This window comes from Haematobia irritans, chromosome 1 (genome assembly GCF_050003625.1).
Source record: "Haematobia irritans isolate KBUSLIRL chromosome 1, ASM5000362v1, whole genome shotgun sequence".
NCBI lineage: Eukaryota > Metazoa > Arthropoda > Insecta > Diptera > Muscidae > Haematobia > Haematobia irritans.
In genome coordinates this window covers 249932883-249949842 of record NC_134397.1, presented here as the reverse complement: position 1 = coordinate 249949842, position 16960 = coordinate 249932883, and the positions used below count along the sequence as shown (strand labels likewise).

Below are 16960 nucleotides of genomic sequence, written 5' to 3'. Positions count from 1 at the left end.
ATTTTTAAAGTCATCAAATTATAAAATAGAATTATCAATAATTTGCCTATTTTTTCATGCAAAAAATCCAGGGTTGTATAAATATGTGTTTGAAAATGCTCAAAACAAAGATTTCGCATTTATTCCGCGCTAACGTTTTCTACACCCTCACACAAAATCGCTTCTGTAACATATACTCCCAAACATATTTTGCTTCAAGCATATACATTTTTGGGTATTGCCCAAACATTTATATGTTTGATCTCTTCCAATATATAATATGTTTGAAAGCATATTGCTCTAAACAATATATGTTTGGGTTGTCTAAGTTCCAAACATTTTGTATTTTTGCATCCAAATTCAATAATGTTGTCTTCCAAAAAACAATATGTTATTATGTGAACATATAATATGTTTGGAAGCATTTTGCACCCAAAAATATTATCTGCTTAAAAAAAATTCTCCCAAACAATATTGTGCTCAAAAATTTATTTATTTATTTACAATCATAATTATGAAAATAAACAGGTAATATAGGTGCTAACAACATAGGTTTTCGACCTGAATGCTCAAAATGTTGTTTCTGCCTAATTGTATATTCCCCCACATCTTTCTCACTTCCACGAGATTTTTTAGATCTTAGCACCTTTTTCTGTAACACAAACATTGTAGAAGAAATTATTAAATTTTATGATTATTATGACGGGGATTCGAACAGCGGACCACACAGTTTGTAAGGATCAAAGAAGTAGCTGATCAATTGCCCAAGGAAAAATAAAATGTTAATTTTGTAATAACAAGCAACAACCACCAACTATATTCAATATCGCTCCCTGTTAAATAGCGCTCCAAGCTACTAAACACATATATGTTTATAGGCTATTTCTAAATTAATATATGTTTGCATCCAAGCATATTATATTTACAAACATTTTATGTCCCAAACATAATATGTTCTAACATATTAACATATATGTCCCAAACATGTTATGCTAGTTTATGAACATTATATGCTTGCCCTCAAAAATATTGTGTTTAAAAATTTGTGTTCCAAACATATAATGTTTATAGGCAAACATATGAAAAACAGTCTTTTTCATCCGTGTATATGGAGTATAACAGTTTTTCGTGCAAAAACGGGAGCCACAGTAGTGCAATGGTTAGCATGCCCGCCTTGCAGGTCGTGGGTTCGATTCCTGCTTCGACCGAACACACAACAAGTTTTTCAGCGGTGGATTATCCCACCTCAGTAATGCTGGTGACATATGTGAGGGTTTCAAAGCTTCTCTAAGTGGTTTCATTGCAATGTGGAACGCCGTTCGGACTCGACTATAAAAAGGAGGTCTCTTGTCATTGAGCTTAACATGGAATCGGGCAGCACTCAGTGATAAGAGAGAAGATCACCTATGTGGTATCACAATGGACTGAATAGTCTAAGTGAGCCAGATACATCGGGCTGCCACCTAACCTAACCTAACCTAGCCTAAATCTGAAGCTTTTTTATCTGAAATCTAAAGTTTCAATATTTCAGTTAATTTATGGACAATTTTTTTAAATCAAACATGTATTTCTCTATTTGAAGGAACATTTGCCTTAGTTCAAGGACATGCGACTTTAACGTGGCGACGCAAATTTCCAAAATGTATATATATAAACTTTATTTTAATTAAAATTTCGTTATTTTAAAGAAATTTGTCCTTAATATTTTGTAAATTGTGCATCCTAAAATTTAGGTTGTCTAATCTTTAATATCACGTAAATAATTTTTTCAGTGTATGCAAGGCGGGCATGCTAACCATCGCACCAGGGTGGCTCCCACAAATAACTTCCGTATTTTTTTTTATAATGTAATAATAAATTCGAAGTTCAACGATCGATTCACGTGTTATGGCTAATATGGTTACGACAGATAATTAAATTATCGGCGTGGGAAAACTAATATGTTTATTGTCTCCAAATAAAAACCTTATCATAATTTAATTCCGTTGTGATTTATTTTAGTTGGGTTTTACGCGAAAATATCATTTAACCAAACAAAAAAGTCTAGCTATACTAATAAAAAGAAACTGTAATCGAAAAAAAAACTACAATTACAATATAAATGTAATCTGCACGCAAAGAAAAAATACTTTCCTCTGGAATGGAATTTTAGATAAATGAAGTTCAAATTTGCTATAAAGTATTTTCTTTAAGAGCAAATAAACATGAACATATGACAAGCGATTGTTAGGTAATGGCAAAATCTTTTTATCCAAGTAAACTTTTTTAAGGGAAGGTAGAAATACGATATATTTTGTACGCCAATCTATTAACAGGTTGGCTGATAAGTCCCCGGTCTAACAAAGAAAAACACATTTTTTTGTCAAAATTCGTTTTTATTATTCAACATAGTTCCCTTCAAGAGCGATACAACGATTATAACGACCTTCCAATTTTTTGATACCATTTTGGTAGTACTCCTTCGGTTTTGCCTCAAAATAGGCCTCAGTTTCGGTGATCACCTCTTCATTGCAGACAAATTTTTTCCCTGCGAGCATCCTTTTGAGGTCCGAGAACAAGAAAAAGTCGCTGGGGGCCAGATCTGGAGAATATGGTGGGTGGAGAAGCAATTCGAAGCCCAATTCATGAATTTTTGCCATCGCTCTCAATGACTTGTGGCACGGAGCGTTGTCTTGGTGGAACAACACTTTTTTCTTCTTCATATGGGGCCGTTTTGCCGCGATTTCGACCTTCAAACGCTCCAATAACGCCTTATAATAGTCACTGTTGATGGTTTTTCCCTTCTCAAGATAATCGATAAAAATTATTGCATGCGCATCCCAAAAAACAGAGGCCATTACTTTGCCAGCGGACTTTTGGGTCTTTCCACGCTTCGGATACGGTTCACCGGTCGCTGTCCACTCAGCCAACTGTCGATTGGACTCAGGAGTGTAGTGATGGAGCCATTTTTCATCCATTGTCACATATCGACGGAAAAACTCGGGTGTATTACGAGTTAACAGCTGCAAACACCGCTCAGAATCATCAACACGTTGTTATTTTTGGTCAAATGTGAGCTCGCGCGGCACCCATTTTGCACAGAGCTTCCGCAGACCATCATAGTCCTTTGATATCTTTAAGTCCTCTGCTATCTCGATCAACTTCATTTTACGGTCATTCAAAATCATTTTGTGGATTTTTTTACTGTTTTCGTCGGTAACCACCTCTTTCGGGCGTCCACTACGTTCACCGTCCACCATGCTCATTTCACCACGCTTGAATTTTGCATACCAATCAATTATTGTTGATTTCCCTGGGGCAGAGTCCGGAAACTCATTACCAAGCCAATTTTTTGCTTCCACCGTATTTTTTCCTTTCAGAAAGCAGTATTTTATCAAGACACGAAATTCCTTTTTTCCATTTTTTTCACAATAACAAAAGTTGCTTCATAAAAGACCCTCTATCTCACAAACTAATTGACTTACAGACGTCAAATTTTGACACGAATCATTTGAAGCTTGGTACTATATAAAAATAATATGCATTTATTACGCTGGACGATGTAAAGCATAAGGTTTTTAAAGTAAAACTAAATAAAGCCCAGGGTGATGTAAGGATTCTGTATAAATTTTATACACTGAAAAAACAGTGAACCCTTTTCCATTGCAAAATGAACTAAACTGTAGTAATATTGACCACGATTTAGCCCTTAAGATTTTTTTCACCTTGTCTAGTTTATAATTTTCTTAAATTTTAGTTCATCTATAACATTGTAGTTTAGTTCATTTGTACAACACCATAAGATTTATATACCCCTACCAAGTTAAAAAGTCAGTATTATTTTGGTTTACTTGCTTATTTTGTGAGAAACCCGATAATAAAAATTGGTTAACAGTCTCTTTAAAATGTCGACGACTAAACTATTTTTAAATCAATCATTCCACAGTACAGAGAAATTAATTAATTAAAGGAACAACAAACCGTTTTACTATTATGCAAATTTTCATACATTAAAATGAAACTTTCTTTAAGCAAAAGTACTTTATTATAAAAACTTTTGATGAAAGTTCTTAATACAATGTTTTTGTGAATAAAAATTATGACCACGTGGAACAGAGAGTAGTTCATTTGAACTCGCTGTTTGGACATTTGACTTATCCTTTTTTTATTCATCGTAGGTAATTTTTTCACATATCTTGCTGGAAAAAATGGAAACAATAATGAAAATTGTTAAAAATGAACACCATGTAATGAAATATAATTTTGAATTCTTCATTTTAGCTTGTAACTTACAATATTTGGGGCATTTTATCAAATGGTGTAAGGAATTTAACTTTTCTTTGGAAAACGTATCTCATAAAATTTGTACCTGAAACAATTAGAGAAATAATGAAGTATTCTAAATAAACTCATAAAACTGTGTTGTTATCGATGTGAAAGATATATTAAAATAAATATTCTAGTTGAAAGAAAGCCAAAGTTTTAATATAAAACTTACCAATTCTCTATTAAATTGTACGCTGAGGGGAAATATAAAAAGTTGTCCAAATTTATTTGGGTTACTCTGAAATTAAATATTTATTTTTTACATTAAATAAAATTATTAAATAGGTTTTCAAAAAATCTAATGAAAAAAATAATAATATGCATAAAAAACCAAATATTCTAGTTAAAAGAAAGTTAAAGAATCCTTACCAATTCACTATTAAATTACAGGCAAATGAGTACTAAAAATTTGTCCAAATTTTTAAGGGGTTATTCTGAAATTAGATATTTGTTTTTACATTAAAAATATTACATTGGTTTCCATGCTCTGAAATTAAATATTGTTTTTACAACAAAGAAAAACATTAAACTGGTTTCCAAAAAAATTAATTAACAAATAATAATATACATAAAAAATATTCTTTTTAAAAGAAAGTCATATTAAAAAAATACTTACCAATTTATGAATAAACTATAGGCTGAGGTATAACAAAAATTTTCCAAATTCATCTGGAATTGAATATTATTTTTTTACATAGAATAATAAAAATTTCAATACACTTTCAACATATTTTCCTAAATATTCTTAATAACTTTTTTCTAAACTACCTATAAAATATTAATAACTTTCATTTAAAAGGTTTAATAAACAAACACCAATATATGTCTCAAAAATCCAAAATATTCCATGTCTTTATATTCCCTTGTTGCATACCAGCTAAAAAGATGCAACAGCCCACGCCAACGCCAACTATACAACTGAAGCATGCCAAACAAAACCAAGCAAAGCCAAAACATTCCTACAACAACAAAAACACATGTGCCTTTATTGAAAACAACACCTCATCCAGCCAAATAAACCATCCGCGAATAACAAACACAAACACACAAACCACTAAATGGACAAAAATAAAAACAACCCCACGCTCATGTATACACAACAAAACTCAAGTAACATAATCTTTACATTAATCACATTCCACTATGCCGATAAAAATCTCTGTACTATGCATTAGTTCATAGCATCTGCTGACAATTTACTCTAAGAATAATATTCGTAAAGGCACACCAGTTTATGAACGATGAAACGTTTAACTTAAAATTTGCAAAATTTTCATGAAATGTTATCTACCATTTTTGACGAAAATGTCTATAAATTTAATTACATGTGAACTAAAAATATTTCATTGGGTAATTTTTTACCAACAATTATTAACTATAGGAATTGTCAGTAAGAAATTGCTATCCACTTTCTAGTTCATTTTTCGTAAAAAAATATTTTCTCATACAAAAAAATCTTATAGTAAATGACACTTATTATTTAGAAAATACTTTACATTTCACAAGTAGTTTTATAGCATGACAAACGAATTTTTAACTACCAGTTAAGAAATTTTTTAAGGAAATTTCCATCGTATTTTGTAGGCCATGAACTAAACGATTGCTACTTAGAATTTGTAAAATTTCCTTTCGAGTAGTTAATTTTCGTTGAAGATACGAAAAATGAACTAAAATTCTGGAAAATTCTTGTAATAAATTATTGTAAAAATTTTCTTAAATTTACGAGACACTTTTTTTTCTGTGTATAAATGTATCCAATCAGTTCTTCTATGGACATTTTAGGAAGGAAATTTAAATGGACCTTTTAACTATAGAGCTATATTTTGTATGAATACCGCCGTAAAGATACTGACGGGTATCCTGAATGATAGCCTGATCACATGGGTTGAAGCAAATAGAAAAATGAGTGGAATATCAAGCGGGCTATCGGAGGTATTACTCAACAGCTGATAATGTATACAATTACAAAAAACAGTGAATTTAAAATTTGAGGAAAGGAAAAAAGTCTATGTATGTTTTTGTAGATTTCCAATCAGCGTTTGATAAAGTATGCAGGCCATTAATATACAAAGTTTATTTAGCTGGTATACCGGTATGAAATGAGCGGTGGCACCCATTTTCCACACTTTTGGATCTTTCGCATATATTTGAAACGGCCAGGAATTGTTTGTTGTGCAACATTTAACCCTTCGTTGCATTACATTGCATATATGCAATGTTAGTTTCATGCCTGTCTAGCTCCTATTCTTTTACATATTTTACCATAATTTTTTTTGTTATTCACATTTTGGAAGCCGTAGATTATATTTGATAAGGATTTTGTCCAGTATCGTAACAATTTCATTTAAATAAAGCGAAATTAAAATAAGCATTTTGAGTACCTCGAAAAATTTAATTTATTTGTTTTAATATTATGAAACTTTCTTAAAATTTTTTTTTAAATGTAAATATAAAATGAAAAGTTTACTCTATTCTAAACGCTACGTATATAGTTTTATAATACAAATTATATTTACAAGTGCTCTACAATGTATGATATCATATCTGCAATTTCATGCGTTTGAGCCGATATGAACTGTCATTGCATATATGCCATATAATTGCATATGTGTAATGTCATGCATTCAATCAATTTTTGTTACTACTAGGAAACTTAACTACGAATATGAATATAAAGACGAGTATTTTGATGATGATGAAGATTTAAACACCGAGTTTGATATAAATCGAGGTCGTAGAAGAAGATTCGATTTGATCCTTGCCCTACATCGTTGGAGAATCGTATAACATACAAGCTGCTGGGTTGTAATTGTTACACGTATATCATCGTGATAGATAGGTTAAATGGGTTCAACATTTTTTTGCGGTGGTCCCCTGTCAATATGTTGGTGACAATTTTAGAGCTTAATATTGAATCGAACTACACTCAGTGATAAACAAAAGGTCAATATTGTGGTATCATAATTAACTGAAAAGTCGCCATTATACCTACTCTAAGTAAAAACGAGAGTCCAGATTTCCGTGTATCATATAAGCTGGTATATACCAAAACCAGTTTTCAGCACGTGGTACGCTCCAACTTCTTTGTTCCATCATCCGATTCATAAGCGTAGAATTTGACATAAAAAGAGTTCCAAAGTCTCTTTATCGACTGCATACACAAGTATCCGCTGCTCTTACTCGGCACAGATGTGGTTCCAACTCTAGGTATCAGGTAATGATTGCTATGACGTTTCTGTTTCTCTTTTCTTTAAGCATGCTACTTCTCCAGTCTTTTTCTTGTTTGGGTCACTCCCTATGTTTGAAGTTTCGTCGCCCCTCCGACCATTGCACTGTTCTACGTGGAACAGTGCAATGGTAAACGGCAAACGGTCTCGCATCTATGGGATTGCGTTCTCCATGTTCACATCCCTTTGTGTTAAATGCAAAACTGGGGAATTCTGTGCATCAAAAAAGGCAGAAATTATTTAGGATCCCAAGAGTTTGACTTTTAATATTGCACCCCAAGAAGGAATATGATCACCTCAAACATGTTTCAGAAGTAAAATGTTAGTTTTCGATGGGGAACATGTAACATGTTTGACGCAACCATGCTATCTGATTTTGGCAAACATTTTATGTTTGGCGAGAAAACAAATTTTTTTTAGTAAAAATGTTCCATTTTCCCCATCCAGCAATAAAATTTTTCACTTAAAACATTTTTTATCTCATCACTTTTCTCCTCTACCTGTGATATATAGAGATAACAACGTGGACTAAAGAAATTGATTATCTGCATGAAATTGCATATATGCAATGTTACGTAACTTTTGCTTCAGTGATCAGAATCGAACGAAAATTGGTTTACGGTATCATAACTCCATATACAACAATTCTAACATACTAAATAATTTTTATCCTTGCTCAAATTAAATCATGCAACGAAGGGTTAACATTGCTACCATTTGTTGTCCATCTCCATCCAAAATCGTTTGCAATTCTGCGTTTTCAAATTTTTTTGGTGGTCTTTCACGTTCTTCATTTCTTACATCAAAATCATTATTTCTGAAACGTTGAAACCATCTTTTGCATGTTGCTTCTGATGGAGCATGATCACCGTATGCCTATGTTCAACAAATGAGAAATTTAAAATAGTGGAAATCTGGAAATGTATCGATGTATGCTTCGAAATATAAGGAGATTTGTTACTGTTCGCAAGAATAATTGAAGTAATTCTTACCATCAATTATGAGGACAATTTATTCAATACTTTTCTGTCATAAATTTAAAGCAAATTGAAAATTTCAAAATTTTGGGTATAAAATAATTATATTTTGAACTTTTATTTTTATTTGTCACAATTGTCAATTAAACATTGGCGTAGCTAGCAACATTTTCGTAAGAGGTAAAAGCTACAATGTGTGCTCATTGTGAAGATACCTCAAAAAGAGAAAAAAACAAGTAAAGGGTGGTTAAAAATTCACGGGGCGATGTTGATTTTGAATAAACCACAAACTATTTAGGAAATTATTGTAATTTTATTTTATTATGATATATTGGTATTACTCAATTACGTATGGAACAAAATATCGGTCAAATGGGCGCCGCGACCTCGGTGGCACACCTTCATCCGATGGTCCAAATTTTCGATGACGCTGAGGCATAATGGAGGTTCTATGCCGTTAATGTGTCGAATTATCTCATCTTTTAGCTCTTGAATTGTTGCTGGCTTATCGACGTACACCTTTTCTTTCAAATAACCCCAAAGAAAAAAGTCCAACGGTGTCAAATCACAAGATCTTGGCGGCCAATTGACATCGCCATTACGTGAGATAACATGGCCATTGAATTTGTTGCGCAAAAGAGCCATTGTTTCGTTAGCTGTGTGACAAGTGGCACCGTCCTGCTGAAACCACATATCGTCCACATCGATATCTTCCAATTCGGGCCATAAAAAGTTCGTTATCATCTCATGATAGCGAACACCATTCACAGTAACTGCCTGACCGGCCTCATTTTGGAAAAAATACGGCCCGATGAAGCCGCCAGCCCATAAACCGCACCAAACAGCCACTCTTTGTGGGTGCATTGGTTTTTCGACAATCACTCTTGGATTCTCATTCGCCCAAATGCGGCAATTCTGTTTATTGACGAATCCACTGAGGTGAAAATGTGCCTCATCACTGAAGATGATTTTCTTCGAAAATTGATCATCCACTGTTGCCATTTCTTGGAACCATTTAACAAGTTGTTGGATTGTGTATCTCTCCATGGTTCAAATTGAGTAAGTCTGAAATAGAGAAATGTCAAATAAAATTCGGAAAAAAACTTAGCGTTTAGGTGTGGTTCACATTCAACATCGGCCCGTACTTACGGCCGTACTTTATATACGGCCGTAAGTTCGGCCAGGCCGAATCTTATGTACCCTCCACCATGGATTGCGTAGAAACTTCTACGAAAGACTGTCATCCAATCGAATTACTTTGGTTGTGATATCTTAAACCGTTTTCTAAATTGTGAGTTAGTCCATACGTGGTATATATTAGACAAAAAAGGTATGTGTAGGTAAGTCTACAAATAATTACGAATCGATATGGACTTTTGCACGGTACGTAGGGAGCCAGAATTGAAATATGGGGGTCGCTTATATGGGGCTATATACAAATATTGATACGAACCAATTTTTGTGTGACTGGAGATCGATTTATCTGAGGGCTATATATAACTATAGACCGATATGGACCTAGTTAGGTATGGTTGTTAACGGCCATATACTAGCACAATGTACCAAATCTCAACTGACTCGCATGAAATTTGCTCCTCAAAGAGGCTCCAAAACCAAATCTCGGGATCGGTTCATATGGGGGCTATATATGATTATAGACTGATATGGACCACTTTTTGCATGGTTGTCAAATATCATATACTACCACCACGTACCAAATTTCAACCAGATCGGATGAATTTTGCTTCTCCAAAAGGCACCGGAGGTCAAATCTGCAGATCGGTTTATATGGGGGCTATATATAATTATGGACTGATATGAACCAATTCATGCATGGTTGTTGGATACCATATTCTAATATCACGTACCAAATTTCGACCGAATCGGATGAATTTAGCTCTTCCAAGGGGCTCCTGAGGTCAAATCTGGGGATCGGTTTGTATGGGGGCTAGATATAATTATGGGCCGATTTCGACCAATTCTTGCATGGTTGTTAGAGACTATATACTAACACCACGTACCAAATTTCAACCGGATCGGATAAATTTTGCTCCTGCAAGAGGCACCGGAGGTCGAATCCGGTGATCGGTTGATATGGGGGCTATATATAATTATGGACCGATATGGACCAATTCATGCGTGTTTATTAGAGACCACATACTAACACCACGTTCCAAATTTCAACCGGATCGAATGAATTTTGCTCCTACAAGAGGCTCCGGAGGACAAATCTGGGGATCGGTTTATATGGGGGCTATATATAATTATGGTCCGATATGGACCAATTCTTGCACATTCTAACACCATGTACCAAATTTCAGCCGGATCGGATAAATTTGTAAATTTATATATGTTTACATACACACATATCATCTAAAATGTTATTATATTGATAAAATGAATTTAGGTTGAATCAAAAGACAATGGTCACGATCTAACATGTTAAAAGAACTTGGTCACAACCTAAAATCTTTTGATCTTTCTGAAAAAATTTTTTTCGTCATCGAAAAAAAGGACCCCACTTGAGAAAAGAAAACACAAAATTAACTTTATTTGTTTTTATTTATTTATAAACTAATTCCTTGTTTATTAGTATTTATAATGTCGTGCAAGCAAACATCACATATTTTTACACACACATAAGCAAAATGCAGAACAAACACCGGGTATTTTTTTTTTTCAATTACACTTTCCTCTTTTGTGTTCACATAAAACCACGTGCCACTTCTGAATAAATAAATTAACACAAAACACAGTAATCCCACAGTAATCCCACAGTCCGTTCCAAGCAACCATCAACACGCGACTGACACGCAAAATGAAAATCGTGTAAGCAGGTACTGCTCAATGTTTTTATAAAAATCTTTTCGCTGCAAAAAAAGTTAAAAATGAAATGGTCACGAAAAAATGTCCATGGTCTATTATGGCCATGTAATGGTTCTAACACATCCACGTAACGTATAAAAATACTTTTTCCCTGCAAAAAATAAAAAAAAATAGAATGGTCAGGTACATGATTTCCCGACCATGTAATGGTCTCAAATTCTATCATTTAAATAATAGAACATGTTTGCGGCATTTGAGAACCATTTACATGCTTATTGCCAACATATATTTTTCTCCGCTCGAAAATTATTTTTACAAAGACAAAATACATGGTTTTCGCGACAATTACATGCTCTAGATAAGCATTAAATGTATGCGGCAACCTTGTCCAAACATGTTTTTTCTGTGCACGTGTTCACATCACGGTTGCCACAGTTGGTAGAATTGTACAAAAAATTGTAGATTATTTACTGTTTGGTAGATTGGTTTAGTTCATAAAATGTTTGAGAAAAAAGGAAAACTTCATTGGACTGTGGAAAATTTCTAAAAATTATAAAATTTAACTCCAAACTTCATCGCACGAATTTACACCCTCTCATAGGAGAAAGAATGAACTGAAAAAAAAAACAAAATCATTGGCGCCAAATCATGACCGTTTTAACCACACTGTAGTTCATTCTTACTATTTTTGGGAATCGTGCGAAAATTTTCTTTGGCGTTAGTTCATATATTTAGAACTTATGTGTACGGTCATTGAACTTAATACCCACGTTTAGTTTATAAAATGTGCAATTAAATTAAATGGACTGCTATGGCTAATATGCATTTTAAGGTGAAGACAATTTGAATATGTTTTTGATAAATTGAATTAATTAGTTTTTAATTTTTCTAGTTGCACTCTGTTCTTTTCCTGCATTTTTACGGAATGGTAAACTTATTTTGCTGCATATTTATATTCAAATATATCAACACGTTCTGTTGTTTAATTAATTATTATTTAATTAGGCTTTGGTAAAGGTTTAGTTATTATATTAGCTAAGAAGTAGTTCTTCACTACAATGTGCTTCATTCAGAGAGAATAAAAACACAAGAGAACGAAACTGTGAAGCGAAACTGCGTCAGTAGGTGGCAGTCATGAGGAAAATTTCTCTAATATCATGCAGTTTCTGTCGGCACTTCTCTCAAATATGATACAGTTTGTGTCGGCGTCACCCAGTTCAGTTCTCTGCCGACTTTACGAAACGTAAAGAAAATAGGATTTAAAACCTACTTTGTAGTAACAAATGTTCTTTTTTTTTTATAAATGTTTTCATTCCATTAAATTTTTTGGCAGACAATTTGAAATTATAACTGCCGATGCCTTTAGGTTAGGTTAGGTGGCAGCCCGATGTATCGGGCTCACTTAGACTATTCAGTCCATTGTGATACCACATTGGTGAACTTCTCTCTTATCACTGAGTGCTGCCCGATTCCATGTTAAGCTCAATGACAAGGGACCTCGTTTTTATAGCCGAGTCCGAACGGCGTTCCACATTGCAGTGAGACCACTTAGAGAAGCTTTGAAACCCTCATAAATGTCACCAGCATTACTGAGGTGGGATAATCCACCGCTGAAAAACTTTTTGGTGTTCGGTCGAAGCAGGAATCGAACCCACGACCTTGTGTATGCAAGGCGGGCATGCTAACCATTGCACTACGGTGGCTCCGATGCCTTTATAAACAATTTATCAAAACAGTGCTTCGACCGCAACGTCGGTAATACCAAAGCTGCGGGCATTGTGCGACATCTATACAGTTGACATTTGTTGTTTTTGTAGAAGACATATTTTCGTCCTCTTGTCTTTTTATTCTCTCTGGTTCATTCGTACATAGGGTAGCCAAACGGGCTTGATTGTCAAGTTTTTTAATGCACAGCGGCGTTGTCACAATGTTTTATTTTGGACTAACATTTTACCAAAATTGGACCAAAATTCGTACCAGCTGACCATTTTTCCAAATTACAATAATATAATTTAAAAGTTAAAATTTTTCCAAAAATTTTTTTTGAAAGAAAATTTTGTCAAATTTTTACTACTATTAAAAATTTCTATTTCTATTTATTTCTATAGAAAATTTTGTCAAAATTTTATTTCTATAGTAAATTTTGTCAAAATTATATTTCTATAGAAAATTTTGTAAAAATTTTATTTCTATAGAAAATTTAACCAAAATTTTATTTCTTTAGAAAATTTTGTCCAAATTTTATTTATATAGAAAATTTTGTCAAAATTTTATTTCTATAGAAAATTTTGACAAAATTTTATTTCTATAGTAAATTTTGTCCAAATTTTATTTCTATAGAAAATTTTGTCAAAATTTTATTTCTATAGTAAATTTTGTCCAAATTTTATTTCTATAGAAAAATTTGTCAAAATTTTATTACTATAGAAAATTTTGTCAAAATTCCATTTCTATAGAAAATTTAGCCAAATTTTTATAGAAAATTTAGCCAAAATTTTATTTCTAAAGAAAATTTTGTGGAACTTTTATTTCTTTAGAAAATTTTGTCAAAATTTTATTTCTATAGAAAATTTTGTTACACTTTTATTTCGATAGAAAGTTATCGCAAAATTTTATTTCTTTATAAAATTTTGCCAAAATTTTATTTCTATATAAAATTTTGTCAAAATTTCATTTCTATAGAAAATTTTGCCATAATTTTATTTCAATAGAAAATTTTGTTAAAATTTTATTTTTTTAGAAATTTTTGTTTAAAAGTTTATTTCTATAGAAATTTTTGTTTAAAAGTTTATTTCTATAGAAATTTTTGTCAAAATTTTATTTCTGCAGAAAATTTTTTCAAAATTTGAAAAAATTACCGATTTGTCGAAAATGGACCTAAATTAACCAAATTCCATTTGTTGTGATCACGAATTAAACCCTTCTTTGCTCTAGGACGCTTAGTTTAGGTGATATGAGCAATAGACGTTTTTATCTGATCTGGTCACGAATTAACCTCCATTTCCTTTCCGATCTAAATAGGATGGTTAGTTTAGGAGATATGAGCAAAACAAGTTTTTCATATAAAAATTTGAATTTTTTGGGGTGATCACGAATTATCCTCCTTTTCGCTCTATATCCTGATTTCTTCCTATGGAAATTCTTGAGGAATTCTATATGGGAGTTGTGTAAATACCTCTTAGATGAAGGGGAAAGTTTTTCAATACACAAACAATTTTATCAATCTACCAAACTGTAAAAAATCTACCATTTTTCGGCAAATGTGCACGAAAATTTTTCTTAATTGAGTTTTTAAAAATATTAAATTAAACATTTAATTGATTAAAAAAAATGTAATTGAAACAAAAATCAATCACAAAAATTAATAGTATCTATTAATTTAATTGACTTTCAATTAATTTTTTATTGATACTATAATTTCTGTGATTGAAGACATTTGAATTAAAAAATTAATTGGATCAATTAATTTCGTGATTGAATCAGAAAAAAAAAAAATTTTTTGTGGTTTGTAGTCCATTATTGTTGATTTTATTATTTATACTTTATATTTTTATTATTTCACTTTTTTTATTATTTATCGACATGTCAGCCGGTGCGTTATGATGGTGGAACCCAGAATCCTGTGCTTTTCTTAAGAAGTAGATAGTATTCCTTATGGATCGAGCGATCTTGTAGAAAAATTCATGCTGCACAACGACATCGCGGTTCCTTCGGACTCGGCTATAAAAAGTAGGTCCCTTGTCATTGAGCTTAACATAAAATCGGACAGCACTCAATGATAAGAGTTCACCACTGTGGTATTACAATTGACTGAATAGTCTAAGTGAGTCTGAAATATCGGGCTGCCACAATACCAAACCTAACCTAACCATCGGTTTTGACACTCATGCTTCGTCAGTTACGACCTGTTTTGGATGTCTGGATCGTCGTTAATGAACTTCTGAGTGATATCCATTTAACGTTGGCTTCCCTCAAAATTAAAGAATCGAAAAGCTCATCAAAGAAGCAATAACAATAATTTAATCTGTCAAAAAACTAACTGACCTGGGGGTTATAAATTTACGTTATAATTAAAGGTAAGACCAGTGTTAAATGATAATCTTTCCTTGCTCTTGTATCACTAATGTAATCGTATTCCTTTACGAGAGCAGCCTTAAGGTAATACCAAAGCAGTTTTGGACGAGTACACTCCGGATACCGAATCTATGGACTGCACACGACGATTTTGCTCCGAAGAAGACGATGATTGTTTTATTGGCTGGATGGCCACCGATTTATGAAATTACTTTTAATAAAAAAACAAGTAAGGATAGTCTAAAGTCGGGCGGGGCCGACTATATTATACCCTGCACCACTTTGTAGATCTAAATTTTCGATACCATATCACATCCGTCAAATGTGTTGGGGGCTATATATAAAGGTTTGTCCCAAATACATACATTTAAATATCACTCGATCTGGACAGAATTTGATAGACTTCTACAAAACCCATAGACTCAAAATTTAAGTCGGCTAATGCACTAGGGTGCACTGGTAGAAAAAGTTTCGTTAATACGATGAATTTCTACGTTGTATTAACGAAATTCTTCATTAAAAGTCAGCCAACGTAGCATTTCGTTATAACAACGTAATTTTACACTTTATGGAATACATTTCGTAACACTTTATGGAATACATTTCGTAGTATTAACGAATAATTACGTTGCTATTACGTAGTCTTTTCGTTGCATTAACGAATATTATTCGTTGTATGAATGAAATTTATTCGTTGTATGGGTGCAGCTTATACGTTGTATGAATGAAAATTATTCATTGTATGAATGAAAGGCGAACGTTGTATAAATGAACACAAACGTTATATTAATGAAACCCAACCAATTAGCGCATTTGAGTGTAGTAATTGGTAGTGTATTATTTTTTGTTAAGAACTTTGAAATATGGTTTATATACACTTAAGAAAAAAAGCCTCTTATTTCGAAGATCAAAAAATGATAATCGTATCACCGTGTCCATTTATCCAATTTTTGTGCAACCAAGGTTCATCACCGTAATTGTTCCGCCTTCTTCATCTGAAAGTTCACTTCCCCGGGGCATTTTCACTAAAGATTAAAAATGTACACTAAATTTCTTGCGAATATACAAAAAACACCAATTTAACTCACCTCACCCATCTATGTTTATTATTCACAACGAAACTGTAATGAGCGTGTGCACTCTTCAGCGAAAAGAACGTAAATGTTGTTAATGTTTGCCCATCAGACAAGTTTTCTGTTGAACTTTTTACCGTTTGTTTTTCAAGACGCACACGCACACATGTGCTCATTGCCATACTAAGATGTGTATGTACCAATTACATACACGCTAGAGAGAGTATGAAGAGACGTTTTAGAGAGAGAGAGAGAGTAAGGAGAGGCAGAAATACTCAAACTCCCATTCGTATTATTAATGAATATATTTCATTAATATGACGAAATATAACAATTTAAAATTTATTTTTTAACTAGCCATATCATTATATGAACGATCGATTTCGTTTTATAAATGAAATTTTCAATTCCAGTTTCAGAGTATATAAAACGACTGTTTAGTTTAAAAGTTTCCAAAAGTTACTCTCTATGTGCAAATGATTATAATAATTTCATCTTG

General features: G+C 32.7%; 1 long non-coding RNA gene across 1 annotated transcript; it reads right to left on the bottom strand.

The window, feature by feature from the left end:
* Positions 1-16200: 16200 nt before the first annotated feature.
* Positions 16201-16525, bottom strand: LOC142219621 (uncharacterized). The gene is made up of 2 exons (XR_012717673.1): positions 16477-16525; positions 16201-16413 (listed from the first exon to the last, which is right to left on the bottom strand). It is a non-coding gene; the product is annotated as an uncharacterized LOC142219621 (long non-coding RNA).
* Positions 16526-16960: the final 435 nt, after the last annotated feature.